General features: G+C 44.7%; 1 long non-coding RNA gene and 2 other non-coding genes across 3 annotated transcripts; 1 reads left to right on the top strand and 2 right to left on the bottom strand.

The window, feature by feature from the left end:
* Nucleotides 1-2849: 2849 nt before the first annotated feature.
* On the bottom strand, nt 2850-9262 carry LOC135401642 (uncharacterized). Its single transcript, XR_010424873.1, has 2 exons — nt 9174-9262; nt 2850-3158 (listed from the first exon to the last, which is right to left on the bottom strand). It is a non-coding gene; the product is annotated as an uncharacterized LOC135401642 (long non-coding RNA).
* On the top strand, nt 6146-6217 carry Trnag-ucc (transfer RNA glycine (anticodon UCC)). Its single transcript has one exon. It is a non-coding gene; the product is annotated as a tRNA-Gly (tRNA).
* On the bottom strand, nt 8683-8754 carry Trnag-ucc (transfer RNA glycine (anticodon UCC)). The gene has a single exon. It is a non-coding gene; the product is annotated as a tRNA-Gly (tRNA).
* Nucleotides 9263-14295: the final 5033 nt, after the last annotated feature.

Below are 14295 nucleotides of genomic sequence, written 5' to 3'. Positions count from 1 at the left end.
TTTTGTCGATCATTTGCGGTTTGCAGCAGACGACAGAGCTCAATTAGTTATATCTGTGCCGCGCGCTGCGATTACTTTTGTGTTTCATCAGTGATTCGAGCGGATCATGTGGTGATCAGGCTTTAATATCGCAATTCCAATGTGCTCCCTAAAGTCTATAATTAAAAAGTTGATTAAAAGATCTCTGTTAATTAGTTCCCTAATTGAGAAAAAATACGGTTTCCTAGTAGCAGCTTCGTCGAGTAATCCAATGACAAAAGTAAATGTGTCCTAAGGCAACTCCCCTTTTTATGAAAATCTGTTGCAGATAAAAAAAAAAACCCTGTAGAACAAATATGGGATGTCTATGTACTGACCATTAACTTTTGAGAGTAGCGCACTATGTACAGCACTGATTATACGCATAGTTGGATTTTTTAAATATTTATTTTGTCTTCTTTTTATAACGTCTGTTTTCAGTAGCGGAGTAGCGATACACTACAGTTTAAATTGGCAACGAAACGAAAAAGTATTTCCGCTACAAATATGGTAGCGCGAAACTACAATTTCATCGCTACCGCTACTTTTCATAATATGGAAGACGTGGAACACAGAAAAGAAGAAGAAGAAAAAAAAGGGCTATAAGGGCGGCCCAGTATTCTCTTGTTCTTTCTTTTACTACTTGTTAATCAGGCGGACTGACGTGACGCTCTTCCTCACTTTCACTAACTCTCATAAGCGAAGCGCAATGGAATATATAGGAACATATTTTGTGTTAGACTGTGAATTTTTTAACTGTTTTAGCTCACATTTGCGAAACACAAGCAGGTTATTATTGGGGAGTCAGTGTATGCCAACATGCATATTAATGGTCTTTGCACACTTACTTGGTGGTGGTTCACAGGCGATTGACTTTTAAAGCCTTTGACATGCAGCGTTTGAGCTACAAGATAAATATATATGTAGGGTGCGTCACGAAAAACTGACCAGAATTTTTATGAAAACCCTATGAGAGCAGCGTAGATGTTGGTTTTGCACTTGAGTTCTACGGCCAGCCGGACATCCTCTCGAAGAAAGTGTGCAACTACAAGATGACTAATTACCTAAAATTCAGTAATTATTTTTTTAATTAGGAGATTTCGGGCAAAAGCGAGATAGCAGATTGATAGACTATCCTCGTTGAACACCATTCCACGTTTAAAAAATCCTGAAACACGCACGTGCGCTAAAATATCCATCCCCGAATTTCAGTATGCAAATAAGGCGAAACCGAAACCGCGGCGACCGGGAACGCGGGGAGTACAGCGCTCATTTCACGTCACAGGGCCACGTGATTTGGAGCGGTGAAGATCATTGGAGTAGGTGCCGCTCAGCTGGCCAGATAAGCTTACGCCGGCGTGGGTGATGCGCTTCTCAGGTGCGCTTTTTCGGTTTCGGCTCATTTGCATAGCAAAATTCGGGGATGGATATTTTAGCGCACGTGCGAAACGTGGAATGGTGTTCAACGAGCATAGTCTACCAATCTGCTATCTTGCTTTTGCACGAAATCCACTAATTAAAAAGTTAACTAATGAATTTTAGGTAATTAGTCATCTCAAAGTTGCACCCTTTCTTTGAGAGGATGTCCGCCTGGCCGTAGAACTCAACTGCAAAAACAACATCTATGCTGCTCTCATAAGGTTTTCATAAAAATTCTGGTCAGTTCTTCGTGACGCACCCTGTATACAGGGTGTCCACGCTAAGTGTGAACAGATTTTTTTAAAAATATAGGAACCACTTTTTCCGAGATGGAATCAATTGCAATATAGCATATGCTGAAGGGCACTCCCTAGGGGGGCATTAACAGACTCCTAAGGCAATGTCTTAATTAACTTTCAATAATTAACTGTTTAATTATAAATGCTACGAAGTTGCTCCAATGAGAACATCTGATCTCTTCGGCCACCAGATACCAAAACCATTTTCAGAACAAAAATCCGTTAGGTAGATCGTCCGCAAAAAATTCGTGAAGGAACGCCATTTTTTTTCTTTATTTGGTTTATTGCGCATCTTCAAAGAAGCGGCTTTCCTTTACCCCCAGTGTGAGAGAGTGAAAGAGCACAGTGCCGCCTGATGCGTCGAAGATTAGCTTTAACTTGCGGAAGCAAAACAAAAACACAAATCTATCGGGTGACTCTATCGCGACTGCCCTTATCTTGGGCTGCATTTTCTGTTTTCTTTTAATCTTTTTCCAGGACGCAAGAGGCGATGGTGTGCTCTTTCATCCTCTCGTATTGGGGGCGAAGGAAAGACGCGTCTCTAGAGATGCTCAATGAATAAAATAAAGAAAAAATGGCGTTGTTTCACGAATTTTTGCGGACGATCTATCGAACGGATTTTAGTTCTGAAACCGGCTTTGGTATCTGGTGACCGAAGAGATCAGATGTTCTCATTGGAGCAACTTCGTAGCTTTTATAATTAAAAAGTTAATTATCGAAAGTTAATCAAGACATTGCCTTAGGAGTCTGTTAATGCCCCCCTAGGGAGTACCCTTCAGCATATGCTATATTGCAATTGATTTCATCTCGGAAAAAGTGATTGATATATTTTAACAAATCTGTTCACACTTAGCGTGGACACCCTGTATATATACAGGATGTTCAAAATTAAGCTTTCACGAGCGCTACGCAAACACAGCGATGACAGGAAACCGGATGATAACTTTACGCTACTTGTGTAAGAAACAGGTGCTGCTAATTATGTAGCACCTGTTTCTTACTGAAGGAACGTGAAAAATAGCACCAGTTTTCTTTTGTTCGCCTATTTATAAAGTGCTAGTAAAAGCTTAATTTTGAACACCCTGTATATATACACACACACATGACAAAGTGTGCACATATCAGCAGTTTATTCGCACATATTCAGCAGTGCGCAGTGCGTACATATATCACTGGCTTTGCACAAGGCTTTCAGTGGTGAGTCTCTCACCCTGACGGGAGGATATCACGTGCTACGTGACCTTCTGACGCCACCCTCTCAAATGTTGCCGGCCTGCGCACTGCGGAAGAGGCCGAAGAAGGCCGAAACAGCTGTCCAGTGCTGGTATGTCGACGTTTGATGCTTGCTGATGGCTTTCATGGCTTGGCTGATGGCTTTCATGGCTTGGCTGATGGTTTTGATGGCTTTCTTTAGTGAAGACACTGTGAAAATAATTGTTAAACTTACAAGCAACAATATGTGGGTCCTCAGTTATAGCGCCATCGATACGGAGCTTAATCTCCTTTTCATTTTTCGACGCCAAATATCGCCAAGACTTAGCTGGGTCATTTTTCATAAAATTTGACAGAGTATTATTGAAGAAAAACAATCTCGACTTTCTAACTTCAATTTTTATTATTTCGTTTAAATGACGTAGTCGTGAGTTTAGGTTAACCGAGGGATCCGATTTTACTCGCTTACGACAGCGAGCAATTTGTCGTTTTATGTGAATGATAGTTCTAGTTATCCACTGACTGTGTTTATAGCAATACCCTTGCGACGTTTCGGGTCGTATTGGAGGCAGTGCAATATAACTCTCTTAAATTCATTCCAAAGGTCATCCACTGGTCATCCACTGAGGCATCACGGACGAATTCTGTCTGGAATTTTTCAAAGCATTCTTCCAGTATTCATAGTATTTCATTATCCCGTACTTTGCAAAACTTAAAGACATGAATATCTCGTGTATCTCGTGTTTGAATCGTGTATCTAATAACTTGGTAGAATAATCTAACTTAGTTTCAAACACAAGAATTTCGTGATCAGATATGCCATGCTCAACTGTACAAACAGAAGCAGCTAGACTCCTTGATACAAACAACAGATCCAAAATAGAAGAGTGACCGTCTACAATCCTTGTTGGGCTATGAACCAACTGCGTCAAACGATGTAAGGGTGAATTTGGTTGAACCGGTTGATGAACGTGAGAAGGTCGCTTTCAGAATGGGGCCATATGATAAAAATATAATCTAAAAATCGCTTGTACACAAGTGGTTTCAATACGGAACTTGCGAGAAATGTTTCCTCCAGGGATGCCATGAAGATATTTGCATAGTTGGGGGCCATTTTCGTACCCATAGCTGTCCCGTTAACTTGCAGATAATGCTGGTTATCAAATTCAAAGTAATTGGAGGTCAAAATAAGTGTTACCAGTTCGGCGAGGACAGTCGGATCATACAGCTGATCACATTGATTTTTGTATGCTGAAACCGCCGCTGCTATATCATCTGCGTGGGGAATATTAGTGTAAAGGGACGTGACGTCTAACGTTTCCAAGAGACAGCTTGAGGGGAACGGTTCGCGGTACGTTTGCGGTTGCGTGGCTGTAGGAATGGAAGAAAGGAGGTAAGCAACAACAGCAATTCCTAATTCATGTGAGCCCTTAGCTTTGGTGCAGTATGCCAACATCGCTCAGATGGCTGTCTATTCTTCTTGGAGGTGAGAGTTCTTCGGGTGACAAGGACAGCTTTCTCAACGTTTACCTTGTATTAAAAAAAGTGAACACAGCTGTTCGCTCTAGTACTTCAGCGGAACGTTTGTTCAGTGTCCGAACAGACACGCTTACAAGAAAGCGTACAAGGATAACAGGCGAAAACATTGAATACCAGCTATTGCTCAAAGTCAACCAAAGTGTCTAAGCTGTATAATAAATATTGTATTGCTGTACATAAAAGAAACAATAAAATATAATAAATATGCTGGCTATATGCGAGCGAACATAGATATTTCATCGCTTTTAGGCACAATCAGCAAGGAGATGTCTAAGGTAAGGAGTTACCTAGAGAAGGGTGCGGTAGTGGAAAAGTAGCGGCATGGTATTTACGCTACTTGTATTTGGTAGCGGTAGCGGTATCGCGTTACTCTTTCAAATTTGTAGCGACGCTAGTATAGCGTTCCTTTTTTTTGTGAAATAGCAGGTAACACTCCTTATAATAAATTGTACGAATAATAAATTTAATTGGGGTGCGCCACAGGAGGGCAACAGAGCAATAGAGCAGTACCTGTAAGCACACTGGCCAAGCAGAAAAAGGAAAAGACAAAAAGAAACAACAACAATTGTGGCGCCGTACTCTGTCCAGTATTTCGTTTGTAATCTTTCTGCTCCTCTTTCTTTTCTTCTTTTTTTTCAATTTACGTACCTTTTTTCCGGTCGTTTAATATGGCACACACTTGAGAAATATCACAGAACGTTTCTGCGTTATGCATTTGTATAGGGTTAAATTAGTTAAACTAATTAATTATAATTACTAATATAATTAATACTAATAATTACTAATACTAATATACTAATATATATACATATATATATATAATATATACTAATACTAATATAATTAACTCAAATTTAATGATTATTTAGCTAAATAACGTAAGATTCATTGATTGATTGATTGATTTTAAAGAGTCACCAAAAACTAAAATCCACGCCGAAAGCTCGCGGATCTCTCGAACGGGGAGATCCCCCTAAATTTTTCCAATGGCCGCTGCACACGACGAGGGTCCATTTTGCTTTGCGTCTTTTCTTTTTTTTAAGAGTCCGGCATTGATTCCGTCTCATAGGACACATTGCACATCTTACGCATCTTTTTAGGCGTACATTTTGATCCTCATGTCCCATATGTTAAGAGTGGAGGCTCAGATTATAAGCCTGCCTTTGGAAGAGAGTATGTTCTTCTGCTGAGCACATCTGCTGAGCACAGTCGCCACTAGCGTAGCCAGAAAATCACTTCGGAAGGGGTCGCATGAGAACTTCACATTCGGGAGGAGAGGGCTTCACACTCATTTCTTCTCTCCAAAATGCACCAGCAGAGGTCCGATTTCAGGGGTTTTGGACCCCCGAAGCCCCCCATCTATCTTGGTCACTGACAGTCGCTGTTCGAATTGTCCACTCGATCCCAAGACCCGAGAGGCTTCACTCCAGATATGTGTCATCTGAACGCTCGATCCCTGTTGTGTCACGTATCATTTTATCTCGATCATACGACGAACTGACCCTTCCATTTTTCCAGAATGCGTCGGGCTCTGCAGGTTGTGCTCACTCCGACGAGAATGTTGTTTTCCCGGTAGAAACCGGTTGCGCCATTATGTCGTTCTTTGTCGCTATTAACGGCTGCGCAGAGCAAATGTTTGTTTCCTCTTCTGAACGTGTGCGTCGGTGGTATAGTGGTTAGCATAGCTGCCTTCCAAGCAGTTGACCCGGGTTCGATTCCCGGCCGACGCAAATGCATATTTTATATTTCTCGCCGCCTTGTCCGACATGCGTTTGGAAGCTTCGCTTCGGAAACCATTCTTTAGTATTCTTTTTTTTTCTTTATTTGATTCCGCGTTAGCGTATTTCCTATATATGGGCTCTTCTTGCTACGAGTACCCGTTTAACACGGTTACAGATGCATTTGACGTTGCTAATCAGAGTCATAAAAAGTCGTGAAAGCAACGCTTGTCGAATTCAGCTTGTATAATAATAATAATTGGGGGTTTACGTCGCGAGACAACCGTGACCATGAGCGACGCCACAGCGGTCGGTCTGTGGATTGCTTTTTCCCACCTGAGGGTTCTTTAACGTGCGAAGAAAGCTTATCACACGGCACCCCGTATCTAACGTCCCTCGCGAAAGACGGCGTGTCTAAGCAACATGTACTCTGCCACCAAGTTGGTGGCGTCCTCGGCCGGGTTCGAATCCGCGATCTCGGGATCAGAAGGCGAACACGCTACCGACTGAGCCCACCTAGCCCGGTTTGCCGCATATAGAAACGTCCCAAAAGGTTACCCGTGCCAAGGAATACGCACAGCACTGGTTTACATAGATCATTAGAACATAATATTAGTAATGTTGTCGGTGGAGGAATACAGGCAACAGCAAAGCACAACGACTTTATTTTAGTTGGCGTGCTTCATCTCCACGGGTAGCCAACTATGATCATGAACGGCGCCACACAGCTTGGCGTGTGGATTAATTTTGTCCACCTGAGGGTTCTTTAACGTGCTCTGAAATCTCCGTACACTGCACACTGTAATTAAAGTCCCTAGGCGTACCTAAGCAACTTGTACCCTGCCACTAAGTTGCGGGCGTCCTCTGTTTGGATCGAACCTACTTTAGGATCAGTAGCCGAACACACTACCAACTTATCCAGCGAGGCAGGTTTTACAACAGACTGAGTATTGATATAGAAAAGGAGACAACACCGTGAACAGCGTTGCATACTCTGTTTAATTTAGGTAACCATATACCGGGTGTTTTACGAAGGTCCCCCAGCTGAATAATTCGTAAACAGTTGGCGCTCTCGAATAACTTTCACTTTCGTCAAGATCATTGTGACATCGGCCAAGAACTGAGCAGTGAGCAGCTGATTTGCATACCCTAATAAATTAAACAATAATCCTAACTTCTAAATTTTACTTCGGACGCTTTCGGAAACTCTATTTTACGTATCGGCACCTTCGGCGAAAGATATTTGAGGAAAAAGAAAAAATCTGATACTTCACGATTTGCTCGAGTAACTAATTGGTTTCGGTTCACATATTACTTGCGCGGAATAGCGTAACAACGCGCTCTTTAGCTCAATTATCCCACGCTAGATTACGTGTTCATCCGCTCGGTTGGCATGCGGAAGGGGGGGGGGAGCGCTTGAAATCATTGTGATAATGGGGCACTGCCATACCCACCCAACCGTACAACGCGCACGCGCTGCCAGCCAGATAGAGCAGGACATGAGACGGCGAAAGTTCACTCATGGTTGTTCCTTATCTTCTGGAATCCCTCCCCCCCTCCACACACACACACACGTGCGAACCGAGCGGGCGAACACGTATCGAACGATCATTCGTGATAATTGAGCGAAAGAGCGCATTGTTACGTTGCCCCACGCAAGGAATATGTAAGCCGAAACCAATTAATTACTAAAAAAGCACTAAGCGAGCACTATCGGAGCGAGTTTTTTCCTGGAATATGTTTTAGTTATACGCTGTCGTTACTCTACTCTTAGTGTAGTGCCTAGGGTTACCTAATTTAGACATTCTTCTTCTAACTACCTCACTAATATTCTGTTCTCCTATTTTTAACGCTCCATCAAAACAGCACTGTGCGTGTTCTTTCGAATTGGTTATTTTCTTGCAGCCATGTGTTGGGCGTTTCCGTGTACATGAGAGAACTGATGTTCTGAGGCTGGAACAACATAGAAAGGACAAATACATACAAAGTCGCTTGGAAGTCGCTTACAAAATCCTTGGAAGTGGCTGGGGAGGTGCGTTAGCTTAGCTCAATTGGTAGAGCCCTGGACCGGTAATCCAGAAGATGTGGATTCGAGTCCTACAGCTGGCTAACCTTTTCAGTGACTTTCATCTTTCGTCGTTAAATTCCGTGTACGTCCAGCTATGTGCTGGATGTAACAGCTATTGGTTTCGTGACTCTATATGACACTTGCAGTGGATGAGGCGATTAAACACAGAAGGACAAACAGAACACAAGCCTCACGGATGGTGCCTTTTCTACAATTGCCGTCATTCAATCTATATACCAGCTTTGTAATGTTAAATTTATTGACAAGCTTGCTGAACGGGTATTCGGCGGAAACAGTGGAATATGATATTCTGTGTTGACACCTCAAGGGAAATTGCTTCGCACACTATCAATAAAGTTACAGTTGTCCATTGAAAAGATGCCGAAAAGTAGTAAATGAAAGAAAAACGTGCGTCGGCCGGGAATCGAACCCGGGTCAACTGCTTGGAAGGCAGCTATGCTAACCACTATACCACCGACGCCGACGTTCAAAATCGGAAAGAACATTCGCCCCGTGTTGCCGTTAATAGTGCCATAGCCTCCTATATACTACATGCCTGCCCAATGATACCGGAATACACAGGTGTCGGCCGTCCACAATAGTGGCGCTTGTTTCCTAGGTCGGTGATAGCTACCTCGATGCGATATCAGCAGTATTGGTCATGACGCCGTTTTCCTACACACAGATTGCAGATTGCGACCGGTGGCGTCTGACAGGCGGAGAAATGACATGACGCCCAAAAGAGACTGTACCAACGCTACCTGGCACGGCGTCTTTCGATAACCACTGGCTTATCGAGCAATGACCCAGCCTGCACAGAATGCGCCTATCCAGGACGCTTATCTCCGGAAAGAACTGTAGAACAACGTATGCACCGAGCGTACGACAGCGTATACTTACGGGGTGGGCAAAGGTTGTCACTGCTCTGACTGTCCGTGTTTCCAACCTAGGAAACTGGCGCTCCCCGTACGGTTGCGTGAACGGCCACATTTGCCTCATTGGGCAGGCATGTAGTATATAGGAGGCTATGATAGTGATAAGGAAGGGCACGATTACGCAACTAGACCTGTGCGCCGTGGGCATTTTTCCGGCGGCGGCGTAGAGCACGTTGAAGGACCGGCGGCGACAGCGGCGTCACGCCTGTGCTGTCTTATCGGCATGGGCCCCGTGGGCTGTCAATATGTGTTCTCTTCTCCGACGGTGACGCACGGACACCTCAGAGCGGGGAATTTTCTCCATCATAGACACCGAGACGGTAGCAGTATTTATTGTACCTTGCGCCAAACAAGTACATTAGCACTGGATAAGCGTGTATTATGAAATAAAACAAAAACACACAAAGGAATATTAGGAGAAGTAAAGCACTTCAAGAAGGTCGTCGCCCAAGAACTTTGACAGGGCCCGTTAAGGGCCGGTTTCGCTGGAGAAAACAACATAGCTAGACAATCAGAACGACGAGCCATCCCTGTAATGGTAACCACGCGTAACAGTTATAGCGATTGCCGAACGTTCATAGGACGACGACGCGTCAAAGCTTTGTCCACCGATCCAGTGGCTCTTTTTGAGAAACTATAGTAAATACATGTAAATATGCAAACGTAAGTAAACGATATGACATAAGGCACACCCACCACGTCATTGAATTGTAGTTTTGCAGAGGCTGTAGTTATCATGAATAAATACTGTAAAACCCTTTAATTTAGCAGCCCTAAATTTTCGCGAATCGAGTAGGGATATATTCGCAACCACTAAATTTCGCGCGCTCCTCGAGTTCCTCGAGCTCCCCCTTCTCTGCTTTGAAATTTTAGCGTGCCCTTAAAGTTCTTTCGATTCGCAAAATTCGCAACAGCTAAGGGCTCGCGAAATAAAAGAGTTTTACAGTATAAGCTTCTCCAGAACAAGTGGGTTGAGGCTGGAACGCTTCGTGCGCATTATAAGTCCCGCAATCCCGCGATTGAAAACACCCTCTCTGACGGGGTGCTTTTCGCCGGCACACACACAAAACGCACTATTTGCTACGCACTTTTCGAGCGCAGAAAGAGCGACAGGCAAGCAACCCACGTGAGAGGAATACGTGCTTTGGAGCGAGCGAGCTGATTGGTGTAGGCGCTAATCTGTTGGCAAGATAGATCTCTTTCCAACCCAGATAAGGTGAAGCTCGCGTCATTTCTGCGCTCGGAAATTGCGTACTTCTTGTTTCGGCTCATTTGCATAGCGACATTCAGCGTCGGATATTTCAGCAGACGTGCGCGTTTAAGGATTTCTTAAACATGGAATGGCTTCCAACGAGGAATATCTTCCGTTCTGCTATCTCGCTTTTGCGCGAAATCCCATAATTAAAGAATTAATTAGTTTTAAGTAATTGATGATCTTGTAGTTCCATACTTTCTTCGAGATAATATGCGCCTGATCAACTCAAAAACGGAATCTATTTTGTTCCGCTAGTTCTGTAACGAATAAAAAAAAACACCCTGTATATGGATAATGACCAGTGCTATGGTGTTGGTGGATGACCGGCAAACAACCTGCAGGAATTGTATGACAAGTTTCCCTGTAGTTGTGCTTCCAGGGTCGACTGTGAAACGAAACTGTAAAGCATAAACAGCATATCAGGGATTACATTCTTACTGCTAAAAACACCACAAATGAAGCCTGGGACCTAAGATGCAAGAAAAAGAAACAGAAAGATTAGGTATGAGAGAGCTTTTTCATAGAAAATGGATCAAAATGGGCACATTATACAGCCACGCCGATTTTTCAACATCGGCGGCAGCAGCGGCGCGCTGACAGTTTTGGCACGGCGGCGGCGGCGAGGTCCAGACCTCCGGCGGCACCGCTTCGGCGCGGCGGAACACACCTCTATTCGCAACTGGCAGTGGAGTGCAGCTGTAGCTTCCACAGTTTCGCCACGAAAACCACCGCCCCCCTTGACCACGTGATCATCCGTAACGAATCACGACAAAATAGCCGGAAAACGGCGCCAAAGAGCGCGCGCTGGCTGATCGAACTGCGCATGTGCGCTGCGTGCCCTCTCCACAACCTCTCACTCATCTCCTCCCCCCCCCCCCTGTTCCGAGCGCTTCGCCAGGTCATCTGCTAATATTATCGGGAAGCAGAAAATGAAAATCCAGAAGACGAAGGAATTCACATGTACAAATTTATTGACACGGTAAACATATACACAAGAAGCAACATTTGAATGCAAGTAAATCTACACGATTATTACAGAATACTGCATAATAAACAGAGAATAAATAGCGCCGAGCAACAGAAAGCGTGACTATCATATTATACAATCCTTAAGGGAACCTATTCGGTTTGAAGAAAGTAGATATTATTATACATATCTATAGCACGTGATGAGTCGCAGAAGCCATCCACTTCATCCCAGCACAACTGTCGAATTTTCTGGTGACAGGGGCCACATGCTCGCGGATCGCAGGGCCACGAAGAGCTGGCGGTGTCTGAATGAAAAAACAAAAAACAGGGGAACCTGTTAATGATATGGTAAACCGGAGCACAGGCAACGTTAATTGGCTGAATACGCTCTATAAGACATGCCAGCGTTACGCGTCTAATGTCGACTAATGCCAAAATTGGAGGAGCCCTGCGTACGCGATGCACGCTGTTTTCCTTTTCATGCACACCAGTGTATTAAGCATCAGACACATTCAAACAGCGGAACAAAACGCAAGAAGCAACGCCACGCAGAATCATCAACCAGATCATGACTGTTAACCGGCAGAAAGTGATGTAATACGGGGCAAGGTGCACACAGTTAGGCGACAGTATTAAACGTCTGATCACTGACATAGGAAGGAAGTTGCCTCAGGACAGAAGCCGCCGATATTTCGAACAGAGATTGTTCTTCTTCTGGGCGAAGTATCGGCGGCTTCTGTCCTGAGGCAACTTCCTTCCTACATCTCTACCGGTTCGCTGGATTTCTACCCATCTATGATCACTGACATGCATCATACGTTTGTCTGCTTACCTTTCATTCAGGCGTTCATCCATGGCTCGAAGATCTTCGAAATCCACGAAACGAACTCACCGCCTGCTCACATAGGCACACGCGAGCTACACAACGGTCAGACGGGTCGGCGCCTCGGAGAAACGAACGCGGGCGGATCCACCGGATAAATGAGCCTCAGCCAATCATGATCGAGAAGGGTCACGTGGGAGACCGGAGCCAATGGAAAGTAAATAGCCGGAATTTGGCGGGAAATGCCAGTGGCGACACTATTTGCGCGGCGGCGAAACCGGCTTACTGTGCCTCCTCTGCAACTGGCTTCTTTCTATCCTCCCTGCCGTCCGTGATGCATGCTGTGAAAATGGAGCTGTCTGCTCGTCGATATCACATGTCACAGAAAACTGGTCCAGCGATCCCATAGATTATGTCAAGAGTGAAGCGTCGAGTCAGAAGTTCGATATTTCTAACAAATGCTTTTCTTCTGCAGTTCGCAGTATAAGAAGAGCCCCATTCCAAAAGTAGGCTGCTTACCGGAAGCGTCATTCTTAACATCTAATTCATGTCTTCGAAAGATTTTTTTATCAACAGGCAAGTTTCGTGGCTACACACGACAAGATTACACACTAGTATTTCTATACTGTTATAGCTAGGTCTCCCTAATGTAATGCCCCATTGGGGTAATCTTAGGTATATGCATAAATAAATAAATAATAGGTGTCGTGCACGTGACGTCACACCATAGCTTTACCCGTGCTTCTTTTCCCTCTTTCTGGAGAACCGCCGAACCCTATCGCACCTCACCTATATAGCACCAACAACTGAGATTGTATTTTGTCTTGTAAGATATTATGCTTCCTACATCAAATACGCAGAGGCTAGAGGGTTACAGATTGTGACGTAGTTTGAGCTGTACCAGAGCCGCATATAGAGACAGTTTGGCCATTGGGAGGAGCGCAGCTTAGAACACGCCCCATGACGTCATGGGAGAACTCCCGCCTACCCCATGCTCTATTGTTCGCTTGTCTCCACCCGCCAGTCGACTCCATGTTAATGCAAAATTACTGTACTCGGTGTCTGTTTGTAGGGAACATGCATCTGTTACCGTTCATATCGCGGAGTACCCGTTTTTTGTCACCGTGTTACACTCCTGCAGCATGCACTGCAATTTTGTGTGTGCACTTGGGCTTGAATGCGGCGAACTTCCAATGGAAAAGGCCAAACGTACGACTGGACGGCGGTGCACACAGAAAAGAGGTGCATAAAACAGTTTGACTATGGTTTGACTGTACGATCGTTAGCTTTGCGTCGAAAGAAGATTATTAAAGGAGCAGTCTAGAGGCCCACAACTTTGTTTCTGTTTTTGGTCAGTATGGAATGTTAGGCGGCCGAAAACAGTTTTCCCGCAATTAGTGCAACCATAGCGAAATTGGGACGCCTGCAATAGCTCCCCGAGCCTCCCGTGCGCGCAACACCCTCCTTTGCCTTCACGATAGACACGTGATGAGCGCTACCACGCGCGTCACAATGTGACGCAAGTGGTGAGGACGCTCCTCATTGGACCTGGGATCACATGATCAAGGTGAGCAATATCGCGTAGGACGGAGCGTCTGCTACCGCTTCGGAGACGCCATGCGTTCTCCGGCTACGTGATGTCCGAAGCGGAGGGTATGAAGGCTGTCCACGACACAACCACGATTTTTTGGGACCGCAGACACCACGGGAAGAACGAGTGGTGCAGCTCGAAATTAACCGCGCTTGTACAGCGAAAACCCCGTGCTTCTCGACGGTGTGCAGCCTATCCGACCGTTTTCACCGCGCAGTTGGGTCAGTGGCTAACACGTGGCGCCACAATACCGCCGCCATCGCTTGCTTTCTGCTACCGTGAATTCTGAGATTGCACAGAAGCCACAGATATATTGCTCTTGTGATCGTAATATTATTTTCTCACAATGCATATATCCTTTGTTTTTTTTAGAAAACGTGATATAAATCATATAAAGAATAGAAGTCAACAAGAAACAGCTCGCAATGTTCGTAGCAGACTGTTTTTCC

The sequence above is a fragment of the Ornithodoros turicata genome, chromosome 1 (assembly GCF_037126465.1).
Source record: "Ornithodoros turicata isolate Travis chromosome 1, ASM3712646v1, whole genome shotgun sequence".
NCBI lineage: Eukaryota > Metazoa > Arthropoda > Arachnida > Ixodida > Argasidae > Ornithodoros > Ornithodoros turicata.
The sequence above is the reverse complement of the archived record's forward strand: the minus strand, read 5'-3'. Positions and strand labels throughout refer to the sequence as shown.